This window comes from Lissotriton vulgaris, chromosome 6 (assembly GCF_964263255.1).
Source record: "Lissotriton vulgaris chromosome 6, aLisVul1.2, whole genome shotgun sequence".
Taxonomy (NCBI): Eukaryota; Metazoa; Chordata; class Amphibia; order Caudata; family Salamandridae; genus Lissotriton; species Lissotriton vulgaris.
This window is the reverse complement of record NC_141694.1, coordinates 1,278,867,906-1,278,895,037: the sequence shown is the minus strand read 5'-3', so window position 1 is coordinate 1,278,895,037 and position 27,132 is coordinate 1,278,867,906. Positions and strand designations below refer to the sequence as shown.

At 49.3% G+C, this 27,132-nt stretch overlaps 1 protein-coding gene across 2 annotated transcripts in view; it reads right to left on the bottom strand.

The window, feature by feature from the left end:
- Window positions 1-27,132, bottom strand: part of MAP3K5 (mitogen-activated protein kinase kinase kinase 5) — a 1,016,304-nt gene that overhangs the window by 759,850 nt on the left and 229,322 nt on the right. The window lies entirely within an intron of this gene.

Sequence of the window (27,132 nt, the reverse complement as noted above, 5' to 3'; positions counted from 1 at the left end):
CGGGTGCTGATATAAGAGGCCATTTGGGCGATGGCGGATTGACCGCGAAGTGCCACTGAGTCGAGGCAGGCGCGAGCAGCTGGAGGCGGGGTCCCGAGGACGGAGCCCTACAGCTAGCCCCGGCAAGGAGGCCTCGGCTGGACAGCGACACGTCTGTTTGCCACTTTGCAGCGGTTCTGTGACTTTGAAAACAATGAGATGGACGAGAAGCCCGCGAGTGACGCTGCGGAGAGAAATTGTCGCTGACTGGGGGTAGCGACACACGGGACCGCGGCCTAGAACGCCACGCGCCTCCCGGTCCCGACTGAAACTCGAGAAGAAGTGCAGATCGAGGGGGCAGCGCAGTTGGCCCTACTAAGGACCGGAGATCTCGAAAAGGATTCATTGCCGGAGCCCTGAGACTGTGTGGATCCACAGAGGGCAGATGGCGAGTGGCCGGGGCGGAAAGAAGGGGGATCGTACGCTCCCAGACATGCTCAGCAGGGCCCAGCAACAACGGGATAAAGCACAGCCGTCCCCGAGCTCCTCCAGAGGCTCAGGAGACCCGGCTGGGGGGGGGAGCCCCCAGTCACGAGATCTTTCATGGAGGCCCTTTTTAGCTCGCTCAAAGAGGACTTCCAGACGTTGGAGGTGGCCAGCGAGGTGCGCAGAGAAGTGGAGGGCCTGGGTGAGCGCATGGAAACGGTGGAGACGGCGGCCCATCGGAGGGACGAGGAGATTGTCCACCTACAGCAGGAGGTACTCCGCCTCAGGGAACAGCACGTGGACCTCCAAGCGCATAACGAGGACCTGGAGAACAGGTCGAGGCGGAATAACATACGGGTCCGGGGGGTCCCATCCGCCGAAGAGGGGGCTGATATTGCTGGCTACCTGAGGGACATGTTCAGGGAAATCCTGGGTGAGCCAGCGGACTTCCCAGTCCGGATCGATAGAACCCACAGGGTTGGCCGTCAGCGACAATCGACGGCACCTCCACCGGACATTTTGGCCTACCTACCTAAAGGAGCGCATAATGGCGGAGGCGCGCAAAAAGCAACCACTAAACTTCCGAGGACGCTCCGTTGCGCTGTTTCAGGACTTGTCTGCCATCACGCTGCAAAAACGCAGGGCCTTCAAGATTGCGACGGACTTCCTGAGGGAGCATGAAACACCGTATACTTGGGGGCATCCCTTCCGCCTCATCTTTCGTTGGAACGGCGCGATGCACCAACTGCGCTCCCTGCAGGAGATATGTGGGGTCATGGGAATCACAGCGACGGAAGAGGACGGAGAGACGCCGAGCCGGAGGCGCTCAGACAGAGGTGGACGGCGAAGAACAGAGAGAAGGCGATCGGTGGCTAGCGCCAGGAGGCAGGATTCACCCACCATCAGGGCCGAAATGGCCAACGCACTGAGGGAGGCGGCCAGGGACTCTGCTGCCACGAACGGCGTGGCCTTGACGGCGTAGGAACGCTGCAGGGGGAGAAGGACATAGCATTTGAAGACAGCAGGTTTGGGGCCGAAGGGAGGGTGGGGGGGGGAGGCAGGAAGAACGAGTGGCCGGACGTCCACTTTAAGTACTTTCCACGGACTTGTCCGTTCTTGGACATGGCTGGGACATTGGGTTGCACAAGTTGGGGAGGGGAGGTGGGATTGTTGGCCAGTTGCCGTGGGGTTGGTTCTGGGAAAGTTGGGGGGAAGGGGGGGGGGGGATACCGTCCAGTGCCTTACACATTCTTGCATTTTTTCACTAGAGCACCTTTGCGCTGCCACACCGTGCCCTGTCCTGCCCGAGTGGGTTCCCGCTGCTTAGCGCACACTGGCCTTCACGAACATGGCGACGCTTAAGGTGGTGACCCTTAATGTTAAGGGGTTAAACAATCCAGTTAAAAGAAGGGCAATTCTGTCCCTGTTGGAGGGAACACAGGCGGACATTTGTCTCCTGCAGGAGACCCACTTGTTAGCACAAGACTGTCACAGGCTGCGCTCTCGCAAGTTTCCCACGCAGTTCTTCTCCTCCGCTACTTCTAAAAAGGCGGGGGTAGCCATATTGGTATCGAGTTCCTTCAGGGGAGAGGTGCTGTACAAACTCGCAGAACAGAAAGGGAGGCTGTTAGCGTACCGCCTCAAGCTGGGGGGCATGACGTTCTCCACTGGCTCCTTGTACAGCCCGAAATGAATATCAGGAACGTTTTCTAGACTCGGCACTGGTGGATATGACGGCCTCCCCGGACAGACATCATTTTAGGGGGGGGACCTGAACATGGTTTTTGATTCCACACTTGATAGGTCCGCGCAGAGAAACCCGCAAACTGGGGAACTCTCACAGGCAGGGAAGGCTTGGCTCGCTGATCTGGACCTGCATGACCTTTGGCGCCCGCTACACCCCACGGATAGGGACTATTCTTATTATTCGCATGTGCACCGGACGTATGCGAGGCTAGACCATTTGCTGGTCAGCGGACCAATGTGTGCCTCGGCCACGACGGCGGATATAGGGGTGATGTCATTGTCAGACCACGCGCCGGTTGCGGGCACATTTGTGTTGCTGCCGGTCTCCCCCTCCCGTGGTGTCTGGCGTCTCAGGGACACCCTGTTACACAAGAAATCTGTAGTGAAACACATTGAGGAGTCGATCCGGGAGTATCAAACACATAACAGCAATCCGAACACATCATTAGCGACACAGTGGGTGGCGTTGAAAGCGGTCCTGAGAGGGGAGTTTATTTCTATCTCCTTGGCTGAGAATAGGGAGAGACAGCGCAAGAGGGAGGAGTTGACTTCCAAGGTTAGAGAACTGGAGCACGTACATCGCCGTACAGGAGCCCCTAGGATATGGAAACAACTGAAGGCAGCTAGGAAACTCCTGTCGGCGTTAGACATGGATAGAGCAGAATATGCGGCGCTGCGCCTGAAACATGCGTCCTACACGGGGGGGACAGATGCGGCAAACTCCTGGTGAATAAGCTTCGAGTGGCGCATCCGCGGAACTCGGTCAAGGAACTGTTGGACTCTGATGGGGTGGCTGTCTCTGAGGACGCAGCTGTAGCGGAGGTGTTCCGTAAGTTCTATGAGGACCTCTACGCAGGGGAGCCCCCTTTGTCGCAAACACCGCAGACTACCTGGTGTCAGTGGCCCTCCCGGCCCTGACCCCGGCACAAGCGGAGCACCTGGAACGTAATATTCACGTGGAGGAGGTGATCGCCGCCATCTCCAGGCTCAAGCATGGGAAGGCCCCGGGCCCGGACGGTTACACGTCCCTGTTTTATAAGACCTTTTGCCCGGTTGTGGCGCCTATCCTTGCCCACCTTTTCAACTCTTTCTCTGCACCGGGGGCTATCCCACCGGACCTACTGAGAGCTACGGTATCGGTCATTCCTAAACCAGGGAAGGACCGGACCCAATGTGGCTCGTACAGGCCAATCTCCTCCTGAATGTTGACCTCAAGCTATACACGGAGATTTTGGCGTCCAGACTGGCTCTACATCTGCCAGGCCTGGTGGAGGCTGACTAGGCTGGTTTTGTCCCAGGAAGACAAACCGTCGATAACACCAAGAGGGTGGTGCACGTCTTGGAGAAAGCCTCACGGTTCCCAGGAGAGAGAATGTTGCTAGCGGTGGACGCGGAGAAAGCATTTGACTGCGTTCATTGGCCTTATCTTGAACAGGTGCTGGGGAAGATGGGTATCGGAGAGAAGTTCTGGTCGATGATTTTTAACTGCTGTAAGTCCCCATCGGCGACGGTTAGAGTTAATGGCTGTAGCTCCCACAGCTTCGAGATAGAAAGGGGCACTAGACAAGGGTGCCCGCTCTCCCCACTTCTCTTTGCCCTTTACATGGAGCCGTTTGCCCAGAGGATTCGCCAGAACCCGGATGCAATAGGGGTGAAGATGGGACAATATGTCCACACGGTTAGTCTCTATGCGGACGATGTCCTATTAACCCTGGATGACCCGATGAGGGCCCTCCCTGCATGCATTAAGGAGCTGGATGACTTCTCGAAAGTGGCGGGCTTCAAGATGAACATGGGCAAGTCAGCGGCCCTGGATGTGTCCCTGGCGGCTGATACGAGAAGAGACCTGCAGAGGCTCTTTCCTATGCAGTGGTCTTCAACCCTGGTACCTTACCTGGGGATTCTCTTAGCACCGACGCTACCGGCAATGGTGACGGCCAATTACGCAGCCCTGAGCAGGAAAATCAAGGAGGAGTTGGGCCGCTGGGGTAAAGGGATGCAGTCTTGGCTCGGCAGAATAGCTGCGGTTAAGATGACGGTCTTGCCCCAGATTTTGTATCTCTTTCGGGCCTTGCCACTTCAGCCGCCTACGGGATGGATCAGACAGACGCAAGCAGATATTGCACGGTTCGTCTGGCAGGGCCGCAAGCCGAGAATGAAGAAGGTTCTCTCTACACTGGCTCCGGAGGCGGGAGGCCTTGGCATCCCGGATCTCCGGAAATATTTTCAGGCGGCGCAGTTGCGCTACCTGGTGGAATGGAGCAGATGGGAATCTGACAAGCATTGGCTCTTTCAAGACCAAGCGATAGCCAGGCGTCCCTTACAGGAGATACCATTCTTGCGACGGATCCACCGCCCCCCCAATCTGTACGCGTCCTTTGTCACGCGAGTTCCCATGAGAGTGTGGGACGCTGTTAATGAAGTTCACGATCTCACTACGTTCCCCTCGCCATTTACGCCGATAGCAGAGAACCCTGATTTCACCTCGGGTCTAGAACCGGGCGCATTCATGCACTGGAGAGCAGCGGGCTGCCGTGCGCTCTTCCAGATGTATGACACGGAGGGGGTGGTCCCCTTTCAGCACCTTAGACAGGAATATCAATTGGCCGAAACAGAGAGGATGAGGTACATGCAGGTTAGACATTGGGTGCTTCAGCCGCAGGTACGCGAGACAGCGGACCGCCAGTTGAAGCCGTATGAGAGGTGGTTGGTGACTCGCACCTCAGACGCTAAGCTGATCTCGGACCTATATAAGTTGCTGCAACCTCCCCCATTTCACTTTTATAATCCTGGCAGGGAGCGCTGGAATAGAGAGCTGGGGAGGACGCTCAGCCGTAGGGAATGGGATCAGATTGCATACCGCGCGAGACACTCGGCATACCACACGGGGCTCACCGAAACACTCACAAAGGTGTCTACATATTGGTATTATACCCCAGAGAGATTGCATGAAATGAATAGGAACATTGGGAAGGTGTGTTGGAGGGACTGTGGGCAGACAGGGACTCTCACGCATGTGCTTTGGGATTGCCCGTTGTTGAAGGACTACTGGAAGGAGGTTATTGATGAGGTGGACGCTCACTTTGATATAGAATTGCCGCGCTTCCCGGCGTACGTTTTGTTGGGCCTCCCGTATCGGCTAATGTACCCGCTGAATTTCTGTAGGGGTCGGCAAATAGCGATAGCGCTGGGTTCGGTGGTCCAAAATATACTGATACACTGGCGCACCACCACAGTCCCCTCCATCACAGGTTGGCTCCACAGACTCTGGCATGTCCTGGGCATGGAAAAACTATCGCTTATGGTGGCGGGGGACGTGGAACAATTTGATGAGTTGTGGCAACCCTTTCATGCGCTATTAACCACAGAATTTAGAGAACTTACCTGTCCGAGATACCTTAGACTCCTGAGACTAACGCCTCCCATAGACCCGATTGCTTAAACAGACAATGAGTGGGGGGCTCACGAGGGGTGGGGTGGGGGAGGGGGGGCAGGGCGTAAGAATAACCCAAGCACTGGACGGGGGAAAGTTGGGGGGGGGAGTTTGGGGAGGAGTTGAGGGAGTTGGGGGGGCGGGGTTCAAGGAGGGAGGGAGGTTCAATCTATTGTTTGCCTTTTCTTTTGACTTCCAGCTTTGACAATGGCGGAAACGCCAAGACTCTTCAAAGGAACTTTATATGCTACTGCCATTGTCTATCTCTATGCTTCGACTACTTATGCCTTGTATTCTCTTGTATTTCGCAAACCCCATGCCCTCCTTGCCCTTTTTCTTATGTTATGCCTTAATAAAATGCTTTAAACCTAAAAAAAGATGCTGAAAATGAGACATGGGCAAAATTATTACATGAAAAGCAGTAATAGCTCACGCTTCTGGCAATCAGTAAATAGGATCCTACGACCACAGCACAAAGATCTAGGCTCGCATATTGTGGAAGAGTTATGGATTAATTACCTCTCTACCCACTTCAATGACTTACCAGAATATGCAGGAGCCAAACTCCATAATGCTTACGCTGAAGACCATGACCAAGAGAGCAAGGCCTACCCAAAAACGTACCGGATATAACAGCTGGCCAGCAAATAGCATTAATAAAAAAGCAGATTCATAAGGGCAGGAAGGAAGGTGCTCCGGGATCAAATGGCATTCCGCCAGCCCTATTCAAGAAAAAGATCACAGAATGGGCTATCAACATGCAACCGCTATGCTCGGAAGTCAGACTCTTAAATAAAATCCCAGAATCCTGGAGAGGGTCAACGATTGTCCCTATATTTAAAAAAGGTGGCAAAATGGACCCTAACAACTACTGACTAGTAGCCCTCCTTGACAATATGCAAAATAGTTTGCGGGAACCCTCTTAGAGGAGATCGTGCTTTGGGCGGACTCAAATCAGATCATACCACTGAACCAGACCGGTTTCCGGAAAAATTCCGGAAAAATACCAGAACAGTTACCAATATTCTAGCCATCTCTCTAATGATCGATGCAGCAAAAATAAAAAAACTGCCGCTGCACATGTGCTACATCGATTTTAGTGCAGGATTGAGAGAGGCAGACTTTGGGGGAAACTGGCTCAATGGGGATTACCGCAGCCGATTCTAAGCATGCTGAAGCTTCTACACTCTGATACCTGGGTGCAGGTGAAGCTAGGAGGCGGCACACATCTGTCATCTAAAGTTCGCAAAACTAAAGGCCTCAAGCAAGGGTGCGTGCTTGCCCCAATATTGTTTAATCGGTTTATGGCGGATCTATCAGGTTTACTCAACACATGCAACTCTCATTCCCCGAGGTTGGGAGGGAAAATCTTGAGTAACCTGTTGTATGCGGATGACGTCGTGTTACTCCGCCACACTTACATCGGCCTCCAGCATCTTTTGACCCAAATGAACAGCTACGCTACGGAAAACAAACTTAAAATAAATCTGAGCAAGACACGCACCATGTCGATTGACACCAAGAAGAAGATTCAGAAATCATGGGCCCAGGGCTGCCAAAAAATAGAGTCTGCACTCGTATACAAATACCTGGGAGTCCTCTTTGATAGAGATGACACTTTTGCACAGCAAAAGCAGGAAGCGAAAAGGAGAAGGGCGTGCATTGCAGTCACACTAAAAAACATAGCCAATCAATTGATGGGGCCAATTCTAACCCCCTATCTGAGAGCTATTCAGGCTAAGCTACTCCCTTCTATCTGCTACGGCAGTGAGGCGCTTCGTGGGAGAGACTCCAAGAACCTGGATATAATCCAGTCAAAAGCCTATAGAATAATGTTTTCGCTCCCGTCCTATACATCGCCTGCCCAACTCAGGCTGGAATTTGGTTTGCAAAAGCAAGTTGTTGCCAGACAGGGAGCATACATCATCTGCTGTCACAAACTTCGTTCAGCTACCACCAACACTCTAAACTCGCTGCTATGGCAAGATATTCAAAACAGGGACACATCTCAGGCAAGATCCTACCTGCAGGAAGCCCTGGGGGCAACCAATCTAACTGCGATCTGGGACATGCAACTTGGGCATAACCAATTCAAAAAACTAGTCTGGAAAACTGTCAAAACTCTATCCTTACTAGAGGATAAGGCCACATTCGCCAAAAGAAAACACGCTTGGATGACATTAAATTCGTATAAATCGTTGTCATCACAACCATACTTCAGTCAGGGTTATCCTAAGACCACAAAACTGAAGTTCTTGAAATACAGACTAGGGGTCTTGCCAAGCATCGAGCATCTACCACCATGGCTCAGGAGCAATGGCCACGAGGTTTGTCCGCTATGTAACACAGACAAGGGTGACATACTCCATCTGACCTGTCTTTGTGAAGAGTTACAGCCAGCCATCCAATAGCTTTTAAAGGGCCAGTTCGAGCAGCTAGGGATTTGCACGAGAAGGCAAGTAGTGCTCGCCTGCCTGACGCTTTGAACACAAAACTGAATTGTAGATACGTTAAGTTCCTTGCAATGATCGAGCAATAACGGTCAAAAACAAAAACTTTCGATCATTGACATATGCAACAAGCAGGCGGCCTACAGGATGTACGGGAACACACTGCCCTGCCATAAGATAAATACTCTGCTCAATCAGACTGGGTTCTTTAATGCAAGCTTATTATTTAAGGGAACATGCTGCCCCAACATAAGACAAATACTTTCGGTCATTCAGACTCGGTATAGTGTAAGTTCATTATTGATGATTACAATGTATAAATGTTATGATATTTTAAAGTCTTTATCTATTGTTCTGTATAATGTTTTTGCACTGGTTTTAATTAACTATGCATAATAATAATAAACTAAACTAAACTGTATTATTGGGCTTATTTTTTTCTAGCTCAATGTAGGTACTCAGGCTTGGGTTTTATTGTGACATGGTAACTGTGCGTATAAGCTGGACTGAATGAAATAATTAATCTTTTCGAGAGATTGTGGGGCAGAAATGATGGGCTTTATATTGCTAGTGTCTTTTTTCTACGTTTTGTATAAAGAGTTGTAATCATTGGAAAACTTTGATTTTGTGGTTTATATACAAGTTTTGAGGAAAGATTTCTTGCATTTGTATGTGTGCCATGACCTTGAAGCTAATGGCCATGTGCACTGCTGCGCTTTACATATAAACGGATTTAAACTGTTCTTCAGTTACTTAAGTGCCCCGAATTTATTAAATGTTTCATTAATTCAAGATGCTTAACTCACAAAACTGAATGACTGTATTTTGGTACGACTGGCGGCCTGGATAGGCGAGTCAAAAAAGAGCAATGACGGGGACTGTGTTAATTATTAATTTTAATCAACCCCATCTGGCAGAGAGAATTCTCCTTGCGGCTAATGCTCGTGCCCCCACATGCCCAGCCACCTCAATTTCGGCCCTTCCCCTCAGCTTCTTTTGCAGACCAATGTTCCCGACATCACCACAAAATCCATTGCTCCCCGAGGTGACTCTTGAGTACTGATTCCTACGAGCAGCACCAGACCTTGACCCCGTCCCAACTTTGAATGCCTCTCCCCCCCCCCCCCCCCCAACCCCCACCCCTGCCTCATTGATAACTGTGATTGATTGGGAGGACCCGGGTCCCTGCCTCCAGTGACAATTCCTCCATGCCCGGATCATACAAACCAAGCGGAACGAGAAATTTTGGGCCTCCATTCCAGGGACACAGCACACCTTTCCCTCATCCCCTGGAACGTGGCCGGGTTAGCAAGCAAGTTCTCAGTCCCAGAATGGCGTAGCTTTGTCCAGGGGTTTGACATTATTTGCTTGCAGGAGACTTGGGCTGAGGACAATTATTTCCTTCTGGAAGGGTATAAATCTTTCTTTGTCCCTGCAAGCACGTGTAGCTCCGGTCGAGCCAAAGGGGGGGGGGGGGTGATTTCTGGTCTACGTATCTCTTAAACTGGAAAGTGGAATTGCAGAACTCAACGCTGATAATCAATGCCAGCAGGCCTTGCTCTTCTCACGGGGGCCATCAGTCTGTTGCTTTAAAATTTTTATAATGCTGTTTCCTCCCTCCCTGAGACATGTAATATAGCTCGGCTGGGTACATTTCTGGACGGCTTTAGTACTTCCTCTAGTTACAACCCTTATATCGTGTTGGTCCAGGATTTTAATGTTCACCCTTGTGGGGATTCAAAAGTTCAGGGTTTTGGGTTTTTTGACTGTCCACACTACCGGGGAGGACATTTTTAACATCACAGGCAGGGAGACCTTCTCAACGCCTTAATATGTGACTTTGATTTACAATCTGCAATGGACAAGTTGAACCCTGCTCAGAGCGCCCTCATACCAACTTTCAAAGTAATGACTCGTTTATCGATTTCATTCTTGTTCCCACCCATTTATTCCTTCTAATATCAGATTTCTCAATTGATGCAAGTATGTACAGCAATCACAATCCTTTGTGCCTTAAATCCAGTTAGCTTGCACTAGGTCTTCAGAAGGGGTGCAAAGGCCCTACAGCCCACAGATGGGGGCAGAAGGCTAAAATGGGCATATATTGCCCCCGGCCTTTTTGAGGAGTCCATCCTGGCCAAACGCCAATAGGAAATCCACATCTGTTTTGCGGCCCAGAGACACCCAGACGTCCAAGTAGTTAAAGTGTTTGAATCCATTTCATGCTCCATCGCTGACCTTTTGACGATCTCTGTCATGAATAATCAATGAGATAGGCCCCGAAAGGGTTCAATGTAACATGTTCTTGTGTGGCTAGGTCCCTCAAGGTGGCTCTGCATGCTGTCCCAAGAGAAAGGGGACTAGGTAGAACCTGTAGAACACAGTATAAAATGGCCCTTAAAAGATTTAAGGAAATCTTGAAGGAGGTGGTCTGGGGGGAGCTAATGGAGCCTAGTACCATTAGGAACAGTACTAAGTAATAATTAACAGCCCAATCCTGGGAGTAGAGACCGCTAGTGCTTGCAATGCCCACATCACAGAGGATGACTGGGTTAGCCATTATGAGCATATGTTTGGGGGTACCACAACCCAGATATCATCCAGTAGGGGAGTAAATAAAATGTCAATACTAACTATCTCGGAGGAAGAGGTGAGGCGGGGAATAGCAGGTATGACATGAAATAAGGCGCCCGGTTCAGACGCCATCCCCCAAGATCTTTACATGTCCAACTTGGAGTTCTAGGCTCCGTTGCTTACTGCTGTAATTAATGCAACTGTCAGGGCTGATTGCCCGACCTTATTGGCCACCTCCGCCATCGTCCCGGTTTTTAAAAAGGGGAACAGAGAGAGCACACTCTGTTATAGGCCCATCTCCCTGTTGGACTCTGTGGTGAAACTGGTTAGACAAATCCTGCTAGATAGATTATCCACCTGGGCTGCTGAGAACAACATCTTGCCAGACACCCAATACAGGTTTCGTCGTTCCGGACGCTCAACCAAAGAGCAATGTCGCAACCTCTTCCTGATAGTGAACAAGTACGCGGCTGCCCGCACTGGTACTATTTTCTTGGCCTTCATGGACCTCTCCTCCACATTTGATTGTGTGAATAGAAGCAGGTTGTGGCAGACCCTGCTCTCTTTGGGGTCGGACATGGAAATAGTCCTTTGCTTACAGGATCTTCATCAAGACACCAGGGTGGCTGTGTGTTACTCTGGAGGCATGAAGGCCTCATGCGAGTTTCCTATCAGGAGAGGGGTAAGACAGGGCTGTATCATGGCCCCTTTTTTACTCAATATATACATTAACGGCCTAGAGAAGACCCTCTTAGAGACCAGGGTGGATTTTCTGCAGACAGGACGGTGTGGCCTACCAGTCTTGCTTTACGCAGATGCCGTCGTCCTAAAGGCCAGAATGGAATGGGGGCTACAAAGGTTAAGTAACTCCTTTGTATTATTGTTAATATTCGAACTGTGTTGTAATGCTGTGAAATGTTTTGTTTTTTTATATGTAGTATACTTTTTGTGCCTTCGTTGTGTTCTGACTGACTAACTCCTTTGTCCAGTTTATGGGGCAGCAGGATCTCGAGGTTAACAACTCTAAGTCCTTTATTATGCAAATAGGGGCCAGCCCAAGTAGGTCATACACTTTTAAGGTTGGGTCAACTGCCGTGCCAAGAGCAAGTGCTTTCTCTTATTTAGGAGTTTTATTGGAAGAGAAAGTGAAATGGGGCCTCAACTTACCAGTAAGAGGAATGTTATCTCCAGAGAAATCGCAGCCATATTTAACTTTTCCCCCTGACAGGGGAAAAGACCTGTGGAAGCTTTATTAAATCTAAATAGCACTGAGTGTCTCTCCAAGGTTTTATACGGCAGTGAAATTTGGGGGTATACTAATACAAAGGACCTCAAAATTGTGAAAAGTAAGTTCTTGAGACAGTTTCTATCAGTTCTTCAAGGTACCCCGTCCTCCTCAATACATTAGGAGCTCGGTACGAAATGCCTAACTGATATGATAGCGGTACGCGCGTCACATTATGGTTAAAAATCTGGGCAGGTAATGGGACAAAATTAAACAAGCTCATCTTACATGACTGTCTGACCTCTGGCCCTTGACCACGCCACACGAATATTATGGTTGAAGTATATTGAACTGCTGTGTAAGAAGCTAGCCTGCACTCCTATAGATTCCTAAGTTTAAACCATATTTTGACAGTTTTGTGTCTGTTTAGGGAGCATCCCAGTGGTCAGTTGAGCCCACAACTGTGTATGAAACTGCTATGTAGAGGCCTAGTAGAGACTAGGTCTGACCGGGAGCTCACCTTAAGTCCCTAAGGTTTCAGAATGCTTATTAAATCATCAAATAGTTTCCAAAGAAATTATGGGTCACAATCTTGTTCAAAAGTTGGACTTATTAGTAAACTATAATGTGTACAACTTACTATTGTTGAGGTACTTGTAGACAAAAAACTCACATGGAGAACAAAATATACAGTGATATATTATTCCTCAAATATTATATCTTAAACAAAAAACATGTTAACATTTCCCAATGCATTTCGGGTCATGTCCGACCCTTCTTCAGGGGAGTATAAATGTTGAAACTAATCCAAATTCAGTTATCTGTACATTCACATCAGTTACGTTTTTTGGCACTGCAAAGTTAAATGAAAAAAAAAAATATATATATATTCCCATTTGACAAAATGAAGTATACACAATCATATAGGATTAACACTGCGCCCAAGAGGAAAAAGAATAGTGCCAAAAGAGAAATGTAACCAAAAGAAAAAATATGTGTATTAGATAAAACCATAAATTAGTGTGGAGGGAAAGTACCAACACCCACTAATGTGAAAAAGAAACCTAATGTGAACAATGTCTGCTCCCTAGATGCTGCAAAAAGTTGCCCCAAAGGTGATAATAATTGCTATATGTACCTGACTGGTACTTAAATCCAATCGAGCAAAACTTAACTTGTCACCGATGATGATCCTGACTTTGGGTAAAAGACGAGAAGACTAAATAAACAACTCGATCTGACCTGGTCGTGGTCTGTGATGAGAAACTATGTATGCTGGCTTACCCAATTAGTAGTCGTAACTGCGCGAAAAGAAGACTCCTGACGCTAAAGTGTGGCAAAGGTGATAATGATTACTGTATGTGCCAAACTGGTACTTAAATCCACACGGGCAAAACGTGACTTGTCCCCGATGATAATCCTGACTGTGGGTAAAAAACGAGAAGACTAAATAAGCAACTCGATCTGACCTGGTCGTGGTCTGTAATAAAACTATGTATGCTGGCTTACCCAATTAGTAGTCACGACTGCGCGAAAAGAAGACTCCTTACGCTTAAGTATGGCAATCACTGAAAGAGTGGTCCCTGCCTAGAAAAGTTAAAAAAGTTGCATGAACTGCCCGTTCAGGCAAACAAGACCAAATAAACAACGCTATCTCACTCAGTCGAAGACTGTATGGAAAAACGAAATAAGCGGGCTTACCTATTAAATGATCGTATTGCGCAAAAAGAGGACTCCTGGTACTAGGGTGTAGCATTCATAGGAAGAGTGGCCCCTGCCAAAAAGATGTGAAGATTGCCGTGAGCTTCTGATTCAAAGGATAAATGATTACAATATCGGAGCTAAACGCCGTGAAGGCGCCTCCGCCTACCTCGCTGTTCTCGCGTACTGTGACCTGTGACCTCCCAGTAACTTCCGGTGTAAACATCCGGTTCGGTACTCTGCTTTGTTTAATAGTGAGACGTTCCAACAGGACACGCTAATTCATGCGTCAAAATGATTCATGATAAAGGTGATATGATGATGTGAGTTTAATATATGAAATGTCGTATGAGAGGTGACGAAAACATAATGGAAGATAGAAAATACCCAATAATAAATGGTGATTATAGAGATGGTGATTAAGAAAAATAAAGTCAGTGCGAGAACTCCGTGTCAATCCTGTACAAACGGAAACAAAAACATTTATGCCATTCAAGAATTAACCAAACAGATTACTTGGTGTAATATTGATCCTGTGCAACATAGAAATTCAATATCTCAGGTATTTACAATGTGATAACTATCCAAACACATTGACTAAAATGCTTTAATATTGAAATTTCATAGAAAACATACCATCTCATACTGGTCATTGAGCCCACCCGGTGTAAGTGTATTCAGTTTTTTTATCCAAAATGTCTCTCTCCGAGCTAGGGCTACATTATGATCTATACCCTTGTGTTTCTCAACTACTTCTAAGACAGTGAATCTCAGTTGAGGTATGGTGTGGCTTGATCTAATCCATGTGTAGCAAGGCAAGATGTAGTCGACCTATTACGGATGGTGCTTTTGTGCTCGATAATACGAGTCTTTATTTTTCGGGAAGTTCTTCCCACATAAGTGAGTCCACATGGGCAAAGTATGGCATAAATTGCCCCAGTGGTATTACAGTCTGCATTGTGTTTCAATTGTATTTCTTTGCCAGTGGATGGGTGTGCAAATACTTTGCTCACCATTACGTTGTTGCATTGTCCACAGTTGTGGCATTTCCTCATGCCTTTGTAAAGAGTCATTTTGTTTTGACAGGGATTCTTTAGTATTTCCCTGATGTTTTTTGATCTGGTATGTGCTATGATAGGAACGTTTTTTTTTTTTTTTTGTAAAATTTTTATTTTGCAGTATATCAGATGAAATAAAGAGGGGGTAGGGAAACGGTAAGAAGGGGATCAGGAAAGTAAAGAGAGAAAGATAGGTGACATACCGCCACAAAACCCCACACAGGGGGCGCAATAGTAGGGAGGGAATTGTTGCAGAAGAAGGGCAGCAAGGCTCCAGAGTCCACAGAAAGCTGACAATAGTCCGAAAAAGCAACGAGGGAGCATCCGCTCAGTTCAGGCCCTTGTTCGGGACCAATATCCCAGCAGTGGCCGCGACATCCTCAGATGGAAAGAGCAGCCCGAACTCCACCCAAGGCCAGTGGCCATCCCTAATCAGAGCCAGTCGCAACCAAAGGAAGAACGACAAAGAAAACAAGTTCCCCAACAACCCCCCTCCCTCATCCCTCCCCAACATCCCCCTCCCCCCCAGTGGCGGCGACCAACAAGCATACAAAACAATTCAGACATTCTTGAGATCAGATTTGGAAGAGATGAAGGGATCGCAGTGCTGATGGACACACTGCTGAAGGCAGACCCCGGGACAGAAACCTCACCAGCGGGCCCCAGTTGTACATGAAGTTCTTGAAATTCCCTAGGAAAATGTCAGAGAGGCGTTCCATGCTCAACAGACGCCACAACCGGGCATGCCACAAGGAGATAGCGGGGGCAGATGGGGACTTCCACGCAGCTGCTAAGGTCAACTTGGCCGCACCCAGACACAACCACATAACACGCTTATCTGCCCTAGTCTGGTGCTCGAGTAGCGGATCCCTAAGCCCCAGTAAAACAAAGGCCATGGAGGCCGGGATCGGGTAACCCAAAATATCTTTAATGTGGGACAGAATCTCGGTCCAGAATGTCTTGATGGTGGGGCATTCCCACCATATGTGGCTAAAGTCTCCCAACATCCCACAGCCCCTCCAACACCTATCTGAAGCAGTGGGGAATATGTGGTGAAATTTAGAGGGGTACAGGTACCAATCAAAGATGAGTTTCATATGTGCTTCTCTGAGGTCAGTAGAGTGATTGTGTGCCGTTACGTCCCTCCAGAGGCCCTGCCATTCACTAGTAGAGATGTCCCTCCCCAATGTGGCCTCCCAATGGTCCTGGTACCGCGGTCGCGGCGACACGGCAGAGTCCACCAACAATTTGTACAGAAAGGAAATCGCTCCCTTCATGGTGGAGGTGTGAAGTAGGAAGGATTCAAATTTTGATAAGGGTCTGGTAGCCGCGTCCACCACTGCAGGCGACGTCGCCCAATGCAAGAGCTGGAGATGTCTGAAGTGTTCCGTTGGGAGGACACCATAATCCCTCATGCATTTGTGGAAAGTGAGGGGTCCGACGCCATGGAACAAGTGGGTGAGGGCTCTACAGCCACCCTCCCTCCAAGCGTCAAAGGGACCTTCCGTCAGAGCCGGGGGAAAGGCCGGGTTGAAGTGGATCGGGGTGAATGGGGACGGGAAGGTGGTCCAGCGGTCGTCGCCGCTCACCGTGTCCAAAACCTTCAGCACTGTGCTCGTGGGAGTGCTAATGTAAGCGTTTTTGGGCCGATCTGCCTTAGGTTTCCAGGCCAGATCCCAGATGGAGCGACCTGCCACGCTCCGGTCCATGTGGAGCCAGTGCTTCTCCGACAGTTGTTGGGACCATTCCACAATGACCCTCAGTTGGGCAGCCTTGTAGTATAGATGCATGTCCGGAAAGCCAACCCCCCCCTCCAAGCGCGGGCGCCGCAGAACCGCAAACGGAAGCCGTGCTCGGCCCCCTTGCCAGACATATCGCAGCATCGCGGTCTTCAATCGGCGGAAGTAGTCTAGTCCAATCGGAATAGGCAAGGCTTGAAACAGGTATAACAGTTTGGGAAGGAGCACCATTTTAAGGGCATGTATCCTGCCCAGCCACAAGATGAATTTAGGCTTCCATCGTTCCAGTTCCGTTTTAATGGAAGATAACATCGGGGGGAAGTTAGCGTGGAACAGAGCACCCACGGTGGACGTCAACCGTACGCCCAGGTAGAGCAAGGACGCTGAAGCCCACGCAAGCGGCGTGAGCAGCCGGGTCATTTGCACCTCTCCCGCCGACAGGGTCAGATTTAGGATGTAGGATTTATCGAAATTGACCTTGAAGCCCGCCACCTCCTCGTAGGTGGAGAGTACCGAGTGGACATGAGGTAGCGACAGTGCTGGGTCTCTGATGGACAGCAGGACGTCGTCAGCAAAGAGCGAAATCTTATGCTGTTCGCCTGTAAACGGAAGGCCTAGAATCCGCTCGTCCTCCCGCACTGCCAACGCTAATGGCTCTATACTGAGGGCGAAAAGCAGGGGCGAGAGGGGGCATCCCTGGCGTGTCCCATGAAAATGGCGAAACCTCGCGGATCTATGGCCGTTGACCAGTACCCGAGAGGTAGGGCTGCTATAATTGGCTTCAATCATCTTTATGAAAAGGGGCGAGAAGCCAAAGGCCACCAACGTCCGATGTAAAAACCCCCAGTCGACGCGGTCGAAAGCCTTCTCCGCGTCAAGCCCCACTAGCACCGCAGGTATGCGGAATCGTTCCGCCTTTTCGATGAGGTGGACAACGCGGCGCAGGTTATCATGGGTCTGCCTGCCCTTAATGAACCCAGATTGATCGGGATGGATCAAGGCAGGCATCGGATCCTGCAGTCTACCCGCCAGTATAGAGGAGTACAGCTTGGCGTCCAAGTTGAGAAGCGCTATCGGGCGGTAGGACGTACAGGAAGAGGGGTCCTTTCCCGGCTTGGGGATAATAGTGATCAATGCTTCGGCCATAGAGTCCGTGGTCCTACCATCACCTGCCATTGCGTTGAAGAGGGAGACTAGATAGTCGCAAATGTCCGAGGCGAACGTTTTGTAGAAGAGGGCTGTGTACCCGTCAGGCCCAGGGGCCTTGTGCAGCTTCAGAGCCTTAATGGCACCTAAGACATCCTCCCGGGTGATGGGGGAGGATAGTAAGTCATTCCATTCGTTAGAGACTTTCGGGATAGGCAGGCCTTCCAGGAATCTGGATTGAGCCTCCGGGTCGAGAGCGTCACTCGAGTAGAGCGCCGCATAGAAGCACCCGAATATGGTCGCTTTGTCCGCGTCTCTATGTTGAATAGTGCCCGCATGGTCGCGAATTCCCCCTATATAATCTTTCTCGCGCTTGTCCCGGAGTTGCCGGGCAAGATGGCGCCCGATCTTGTTGCCCTGAGAGTAGGAGGCGCGCCGAAGGCGCAAGAGAGTAAACTCCGCCCTGTTATTATAATGGGCCCTCAGTTTCCCTCGTACCGCCGTCAGGGGGCGCAGTGTCACCCTGGAGGGGTTCGCCTTGTGGGCCTGTTCCAAGGAGGCCAGCTCCTGTTCAAGAGCCTCCCTCTCTTCGCGCCTTAGTTTGTTCAAGTTCGCATTGAGAGCGAGGCACGTGCCCCTTATAGAGGCCTTGCACGCGTCCCACGTGGTGTACACCGAGGTGTCCGCCGGGGGATTGAGGAGGAAAAACTCACCAATAGCCTTGCGTAAGGCCTTACAGGACACCTCATCCCGCACCAGAGCTGCCGGGAAATACCACTTACGCCAGCCATCCCCTCTAGTGGCCCAATGTAGTCCCAGAACCATGAGGCTATGATCCGATAGTGAGAGTGGAAAAATAGTAGCCAGTTGGATATCCCCCCGGAGAGCCTGACTAACCAAAATATAATCAATGCGGGAGTATGATCGATGAACATTGGAAAAGAAGGTGTAGTCCCTGGCTTGTGCATGGAGAAAACGCCAACTGTCAATCAGTCCCATATCACCCAACTGACGTTTAGTTTAATCTGAGAAAACACCAGTGTGTTCCCTACGAGTCCCAGAGCTATCCAGACCCCCGTCCCAGACCATATTGAAATCACCTAGCAAGAATAAGTGACCCTCCACAAAGTCCCCCATTTTGTCCAGTAGACCCTGCAGGAAGCCATTCTGACCCGCATTAGGGGCATACAACACAGCAAAAGTACACAGGCGGCCACGCAACAAACCCTTCACTAACAACCAACGGCCTTCCTTATCCACACTCACTCCCATGGGCTGAAAAAGCAGGGGAGCTCGGAAGAGCAGGGCTACTCCTCTATGCTTCGTGGTCGCAGACGCCCTGTAGACAAGGGGGAACTGTCTGTGACGGAGCCTCAACTCATCCTTCTTAGCCAGGTGGGTCTCCTGGAGGGCGACCACATCCAGGTGGTGATCTACAATATACTTCCAGAGCTTCTGCCGTTTCTGCGGGGAATTAAGGCCCTTCACATTCCAAGTACCTATACTAATAGGCATAAGGGAAAGTCAAAACACCACGCCATGCATACAGCCCAACAGCCACAGCGCTCGCACCGACCCTGCATCTGGACCAGAAGTCGCACCCATGGGAGATAAGCAAGTACAGATAATCGAGGGAAGACCCCAGCCACAACCACCCCAAAGAGCTCACAAGTTCACCTCTCAAGCCACGCGAGGCCTCCACGCTTCCAGATAGCTTGGGGGCAACAGGAGTCACACCCCAACTCAATGTATAAAATACAGGAGAGAACACCAAAAAGAGCTTCATCAACACACATTCAACACACATAGTCGCCGCCACCACCCCCTCAGTCCCCATCCCCAACCCAGACCGCCCTGTTATGACATCCACACGCAGAGCGTTAACAGACCCACCCCCCCACAACAACCCAGAAATCAAAAAAACAGGGCACAGGGCCCGCAACCTGTAGTTTACAGTTGACAGTTCCAATGGGCCACAGGTCACACGGTCCACACCAGACTGGAAATGGGGTGGGGGCACCAGATCAGGGACCCCCAGGGCCAGGGCCCAGGGTGTCTTCTCCAAAAGTACCATAGTACCCCAGGGCCTCAGGAATAGAGGCGCTCCGGCGCCCAACTATCACGGAAAGCAGGGATCATGCCGCTCCAGAGGTCTGTTGGGAGTCAGCAAGGGTGGCCGAGGCCACCGACGCCACGGCCGATCCTCTTTCTTGCAAGCGCACAGAGTGGTCTGGGCGCAGCCGCTCCGGGGAAGCCCCAACTCGGTGCCAGGAGGATGAGCGACGTCGCCGTCGCGAAGGCGAGGACTGCGACGCCTGTGATGGCGAGTCCTCCTCTAGACCTAGCAACTCCCTCGCCGATTTCAGAGAGCGGATCTGCACCAACCTGTTCTGCCAGCGGAAAATAATCCGGAAGGGGTGACCCCAGGAGTAGGAGATGCCGTGCTCCCTCAGATAGGCAGTCACCGGTCGGAATTCTTTTCGTTTTTGAAGCGTGGACGCTGCCAAGTCCTGGAATAGCTGGGGGCGATGGCCCCGGAAGTCCAAGTCGGAGAGTGCTCTGGCTTCCTGGAGAATGCGTTCCTTAGTCTGGAAGTCGTGTACACACGCAAGAATGTCCGGAGGGGGACCCCCTCGCATGGGTAGGCCCACTCTGTGCACCCTGTCCAGCTTGATCTCTCAGACGTCGTCGTCTTCCAAAACCTGTACGAAGAGGGCCTGTACGTAGCCCCTCAGATCTCCAGCCTCCCCATCCCAGGGAACCGCCCTGATACGAATGTTATTTCTCCTGGAGCGGTTCTCCAGGTCCTCGGCATATGCTTGAAGTTCAAGTTCTGGTCCGTAAGGCGAAGAACATCTTGCTGCAGCTGGTGCACGTCATTGGCCATACTCAAATCGTGGTCTTCTAATACGGCCACCCGCTCCCTAATGCCATCTACGTCCCTCCGAACCTCACGTAGATCTGAAGCCAATTGAGCGCGGAGCTCGGAGATGTCCTCCTTGATTGAGGCAAAGAGTTCAGACATGAAGGCCTTAGTGGCCGGTGCGTCCTCGTCCGATTGCCTGGCTGAGCCACTTGCCCCAGGGGAGTTCGGTGGTTGCGATGATTTGGAGGTCCCCTCCTTCACCGTTCTCCCCTTACGCAGTTGTTGCGACATCTCGGTGAAGCTGTAGGGGCAGGGTCGTCTAAGATGCAGGCCTTGCCGGGGCACCCGCGCTACCAGCGGCAGCCACCCGAGATAATGGCGGCACAAGGCCTTCCACCAAGGGCGTTGAAGTCTCCGTAGCGCGGGGTCAGGCACCGGGGGAGGACACCCGGGGAAGCCGAGTGGAGGGCACTGCTCCGAGATCGCGCGAGTTCGGGAAACAGTCCGTGGGACAGAGCAAAGACCCTATGTAGCTCGCGTCCAGTCGCAGGCGAGTCTCACAAGTCCACCACCGCAGGGAACTGTAGGAAGCGCAGTTGATGGGCCAACCAAGGCCGAGCGGTGGTCCCACTGGGCCGGCGGGGACGTCTCTCCGGCGGGCATAGGCCACCAAGGGCGCCGAAGCGAAGGGCAAGCAGAACCGCTTCCAGGTCGTCCGGGACCGCTTAGAGTTCCGCCGTTCAGGCGCACGCGGCCAGCCGGCCGCCAGGCAACCAGCCGTGCAAGGCACGCCACAAAACAAGCAGCTCGCTGCAGCCGATGGGGTTGACGGTTGGGAAGGGCAGATGATACCTTCCGGTCCGCGAGGTCACACCAAGTCGGCGCCGTGCAGCTGCGTCCCACCGCGGCCTCACGTTCACGCAAGGCCGGTGCTCCGTAGGCCTCAAGCTAAAGAGCTCCTGGCGGCGCCGCTCAGCCACTCCTGGACACACCGATGGCACCAGACCACTCCGCACAAGGCCGTTGATGTCTGCGGCCGTTTCAGAGCGGATTGAAGCCCCCGCAGGCGTTGCTGTACAATGCTTAGCAGGTCGGGCGCAGGAGCGACTCGAAGGCACGTCTTACTCCGACGCCATCTTGGCCACGCCCCGATAGGAAAGTTTTTAAATGTATCACCTTTGCCACACTTTAGCGTCGAGTCTTCTTTTCGCGCAGTTACGACTACTAATTGGGTAAGCCAGCATACATAGTTTCTCATCACAGACCACGACCAGGTAAGATCGAGTTGTTTATTTAGTCTTCTCGTCTTTTACCCAAAGTCAGGATCATCATCGGTGACAAGTTAAGTTTTGCTCGATTGGATTTAAGTACCAGTCAGGTACATATAGCAATTATTATCACCTTTGGGGCAACTTTTTGCAGCATCTAGGGAGCAGACATTGTTCACATTAGGATTCTTTTTCACATTAGTGGGTGTTGGTACTTTCCCTCCACACTAATTTATGGTTTTATCTAATACACATATTTTTTCTTTTGGTTACATTTCTCTTTTGGCACTATTCTTTTTCCTCTTGGGCGCAGTGTTAATCCTATATGATTGTGTATACTTCATTTTGTCAAATGGGAATATATATATATATTTTTTTTTTTCATTTAACTTTGCAGTGCCAAAAACGTAACTGATGTGAATGTACAGATAACTGAATTTGGATTAGTTTCAACATTTATACTCCCCTGAAGAAGGGTCGGACATGACCCGAAATGCATTGGGAAATGTTAACATGTTTTTTGTTTAAGATATAATATTTGAGGAATAATATATCACTGTATATTTTGTTCTCCATGTGAGTTTTTTGTCTACAAGTACCTCAACAATAGTAAGTTGTACACATTATAGTTTACTAAAAAGTCCAACTTTTGAACAAGATTGTGACCTTTAATTTCTTTGGAAACGTTTGAAAATTATTTGATGATTTAATAAGCATTCTGAAACCTTAGGGACTTAAGGTGAGCTCCCGGTCAGACCTAGTCTCTACTAGGCCTCAACATAGCTGAAGTATATTGAAGACCTCTTAACGGGCGTGGAGAGACAAGATATTTTTACTAATCCGGATCGGATAACCAAGAGAGATCTAAACCCCATAAAGGCGAGCCTCATGGAGCAGAGGGTTAAGGCAAGGGAAGCGAGGGAGTTCCTAAAGCCTAGTGTATGCCGATTCAATATGTTAAAAACTACAAAATCGGCGAAGCTTTACCTATTGGGACTTATAAACTCACATGAAAGATTCCTGCTCACACGGTTCAGGTTTGACCTTTTTCGCCACCTCCCTGCTCATCCCAGGGGCTGTATCAAGGGCCAAACTTAGCTGTCCTGTGGCTGCGATGGTCAATCTCGACCGAGAATGGTCCATTTTATGATATTTACAGTGTTTATGAAACTCCTAGAAAGACTTTTATAATTCTGATCTTGAAAAGTGCAAATTTTAGGCAAGTAAGCCCAGCTTTTATTTATTTACAAATGCAGGTAGCACTGTGTTTTATGTACTTGAATTTTTAAAATCTGCCTTCAGACTTCGATCTAGTTGCATCTAACCAGCCCGTTCAACTTTACTGTACTCCCCACAAAGCCCTTGATTTGTTTTAATTACTGTAGCACTTATGTAACTCAAAGCCAATGGTTGGCTTGGCGGCGCCGGGTGTAGTGTGCTTTATTTTTACCAGATTCATTACTGTTTCTATACTTATTGTGTGCTTTTATGCTTTTAATATCTGAAACTGAATAAAGGTACATTGTTTTGAATGAAAGTATTTCTATTTTGATAATACTGAACATTTTAACAGAACCTTTAAGACAGGAACCAATATTTGAAAATATTGATTTGAGCATGTAAAGCTGTTTTACTGAATCCTACATGTGGACTCAAGGTTTAAACAATTAGTTTCATTTTTATTTTTTGATCTTTTCACATCTACTAACATGCCAAGTTGCATCTTCAGGACCGACATTCAGTTGGTCTCCTCATCCAGAAGTCTCCATGAGATACCCTCCCAAGTCCTAAAGGCGGAGCAATGACGGGTTCGGGTGGAGAACACTCCTCTGCAACAGAAGATCCTCCTGAAGGAGGAGCCTGATCGGACTAATGGCCATGCTTAAGAGCTCGGTATACAACAAGGATGACTAGGGCCTAGTCATTCCCAATCTTCTTGAGAACTCTGGGCAGGAGTGGTATGGGATGAAAGGTGTACATTAGGTCTGAGCTCCACTCAACAGCAAAAGTGCCTACGAGCGAGAGCTGCCTTGTAAATTCCAGTATGCAGAACTGCTAACATTGCACATTAACGGCGGTGGTGAATAGATCTAACCAAGGCTCTCCTCATTGCTTATGAGACTTTGCACCGCCTTCGGATGGAGATGCCATTCATGATCTGCTAGGCATCTTCGGGTGAGTTCATCCACCCTAGCGTTCAGAGAGCCCGTCAGGTGTTGAATCACCAGGGATATGCCCGGACTTTTCAGCCATATCCAGAGATGCAGGTCCTCTTGACAAAGCGTCCATGAACCCACCCCACTCTGTTTGTTGCAGTACCACATGGTGGTGGTGTTATCTGTGAACACCTGGTCTAGCCTTCTCTTGAAGGAGGACAGAAAGGCTTTTAATGACAGCCAGATCGCCCCGGCACTCCAGTCGGTTGATAAGGATCCCGGATTCAGCCCGAGGCCAGAATTCTACGATGCCAGATGGCTGCCCCACCGCAGGAGTGGCGCAGCTGTCACCACTATCAGCTCTGATTCGGGGAGGGAGAAATGTGTGCTCCTGACGTAATTGTGGTTCGTTAACCACCCCTGCAGAGATATTGCAGTCCCTTCCAAGATTTGACAATGTCGGAGAGATACCACTGATTCTGCATGCACTAAACTTCAGGTCCCACTGCAGAGCCCACATATGCCAGCGATCCCTGAAACATGCGTTCATATGGAACTCATTCTGAAACACAAGTATGATAATCACAGATATTTCTATCTGGACTCAATCAGAAATGATGTAAAAAATAAACCCATTTGGAACAAATACAGATAAAACAGCCAATGCGTAACATGGTTCAGCCAAACCGAGTTTTATTCAAACAAATAACAAATCGCACAATTTTATTTAAGTGTGTTGAGCGAATATATGATAGCGGGCATGTGTCACAAGCAGGATGTACGAGGCCCTGAAACCCATCAGCCTCAGAGTCAGTCTCACCGAAATCCAGGATAAAGGCTGAAACATTGGTATCATAGCCCGAATATCCTGGACTCTACTTTCAGGAGGATAGGCCTGAAACTTCACCATGTCCAGAACAGTTCTGATGAAAGGGAGAGTCTTAAAGGGAGTCGGGTGTGACTTCAGCAAGTTGATAGTAGACCCCAGCGAATGCAAGAGGTCCACCGTAGCCTGAAGGTGGGAGACAACAGCCTGGAGCGAGCCTGACATCATCAGCCAGTCATCGAAAATAGGTGAAGACTGGCACCACTGATCTACGCAGATGAGCTGCAACTACCACCATTACCTTGGTGAACACCAGAGGGGCACTGGTAAGGCCATGAAGGAGCCAGGAAAATTAAAAGAGTTTGTGGTCCACCGTGAACCGCAGGTAATGCCTGTGGGCAGGCAGGACAAGCATCCGGAAATGTGTGTTCTACAAGTCCAACACTACCATCCAGTCTACGTGGTCCATGGCAGACTAAACCGAGCGTGCGTGAGCATTTTAAACTTCTCCTTCCTGAAGAATAAAATTGAGAGGGTGCAGGTCTAGGATAGGACAAAGACCTTCAATTTTCTTGAGCAGCAGAAAGTAGCGGGAATAGAAACCCCACCCTACTTCTGGCAACTGCACCCTCCCTTTGGCTCACTTAGCCAAGAAAGTGGTCATTCCCTGGTGGAGCAAGAAAAGATGGTCCTCCATTAGCCTGTCGCAAGCAGGTATTATGGGTGGTGGGGTAGACATGCAGGTGTGAGCGTAATCTCTTCAGGTAATTTGGGGAACCCATTAGCCTGATCTTATAGACCGACAGCCAATCACAACACTAACACAAACACCTTCGCAGCGTTGTGATTGGTCTGAGTGCCGTGGTTCGGCGCTCAGACAAGGTCTGGCAGGCTGGGCATGTTCTCCTCCCAGGCTGTAGTGCAGGCTGGGTGGAAAAGATGCACAGTGCTTTTGATTCTTTGGACGGCCCGAGGTGGCCGGCCAAAGCATCATGCGCACTTTTGGTGCTGCCACCACTCTCCGCCCTGTGAGGCGCGGGGAGCCCCGCTCTGCCCCTTCAACTGCAAGCTAAATACAAAAAGCAAAATGCTTAGAAAGGAACATTACTAACATTTTGTTTTTTATATTCAGCTTGCAGCTAAAGTAGTAGGGCAACACCCCTCCGCCCTAGCGGAGGAGCTGCCACTGCAATTCATAACAAAGATATTGCTTTGGATGGGCGGACTACAAAGTCTCTATTTTTCAGGGAAATGATCGTGGTCTGCTAGTGACCATAATGCCTGGATTGTTTGCCAAATTTGCTTTACCCCATCAATGCTTCTTTAACCGCATTGCTGCAAATGCTGTGTTTTTAATTGCAGAACTGTTCATTTATTTGTTAAGAGTATAGTGTTCACTGATAGTGGGCCTTGTTTACACTTCCGTACTGGGTTGAATGTGTGTGCATTGTTTACTGTGCAGTGCTTATTTGTAAACTGTTATGTACCTAGCCGCTGTGACTAGACATTTACATCCGTGATATTTGTGTTGTTCTGCACCTAAACTAGACCACCTTCCTTCGGTGAGGCTTGAATGCTTGTCACATACACCCGAAAAGTCAAGGAGACACCCTGACATTCTCTCTGAGTATTTAGTGTCCCCTTAGCTTAGGCCACAGAGAAAAAGATGGATATCAAGTACATTGAGCTGTGTGTGCATGGTAGTTTGCAGGTGTGTAGCTTCCGTCCATATATGTGGATGCCTGTGTAATCTATGTCAATGTGCACACACAATGCTATATTCGTGCGTGCTCTATTCCAAAATCACAAAGCTTGAACCTTCATAACGTTATTTTTATTAAGCAACAAGGCTGGAATTTTCTTACAATTCACATCCTTGTTACAGAAAAAAACTCTTAATAAATAGAATCGGAGAACAGCCTATATATGAAGCTTTCTAACAAGGAACAATGAAACTTTCATGCGAAAGTTAATATAATCAGTAGTCCACTATTAATTAAATGTAGAGCTTCCATCAAAACTGGCGATCACCATCAGACATCACTTACTCGTGATTGGCGGCGTTTTTTTTCCCAACATACTGATAAATCTATTTTTATTAAAGCTAGATAAACCAGAAAATGGCGAAGCATTAAAAGCACTGTCATTTTCTGGGGTTAAGAGATAAAAGCTCCCGCCTTAACCCACGGTCAGTGCGCCTTCCTTTAACAAAGCAGGAGAGAACAGTGAATTCCATGTACAGGAAGGAATTTCAGTGACTGTACTGTTACCAGATGTCCCTATGCCATGAAGGTAGCCATTTTCCAGTCTTGGGTATTTCTTTGAGAACGCAGTGCATTATGGGACTTGCATTCCTGGTTTACCTCAATGAAAGCAATTTGAATAAAGCTGTAGATTACAATGCTTTGCAAAAAAAAAAAAAAGTGGACTTGGATTAAGGCGTCCCTATTGACATAGAGATGGCCAATAACCTTAATTT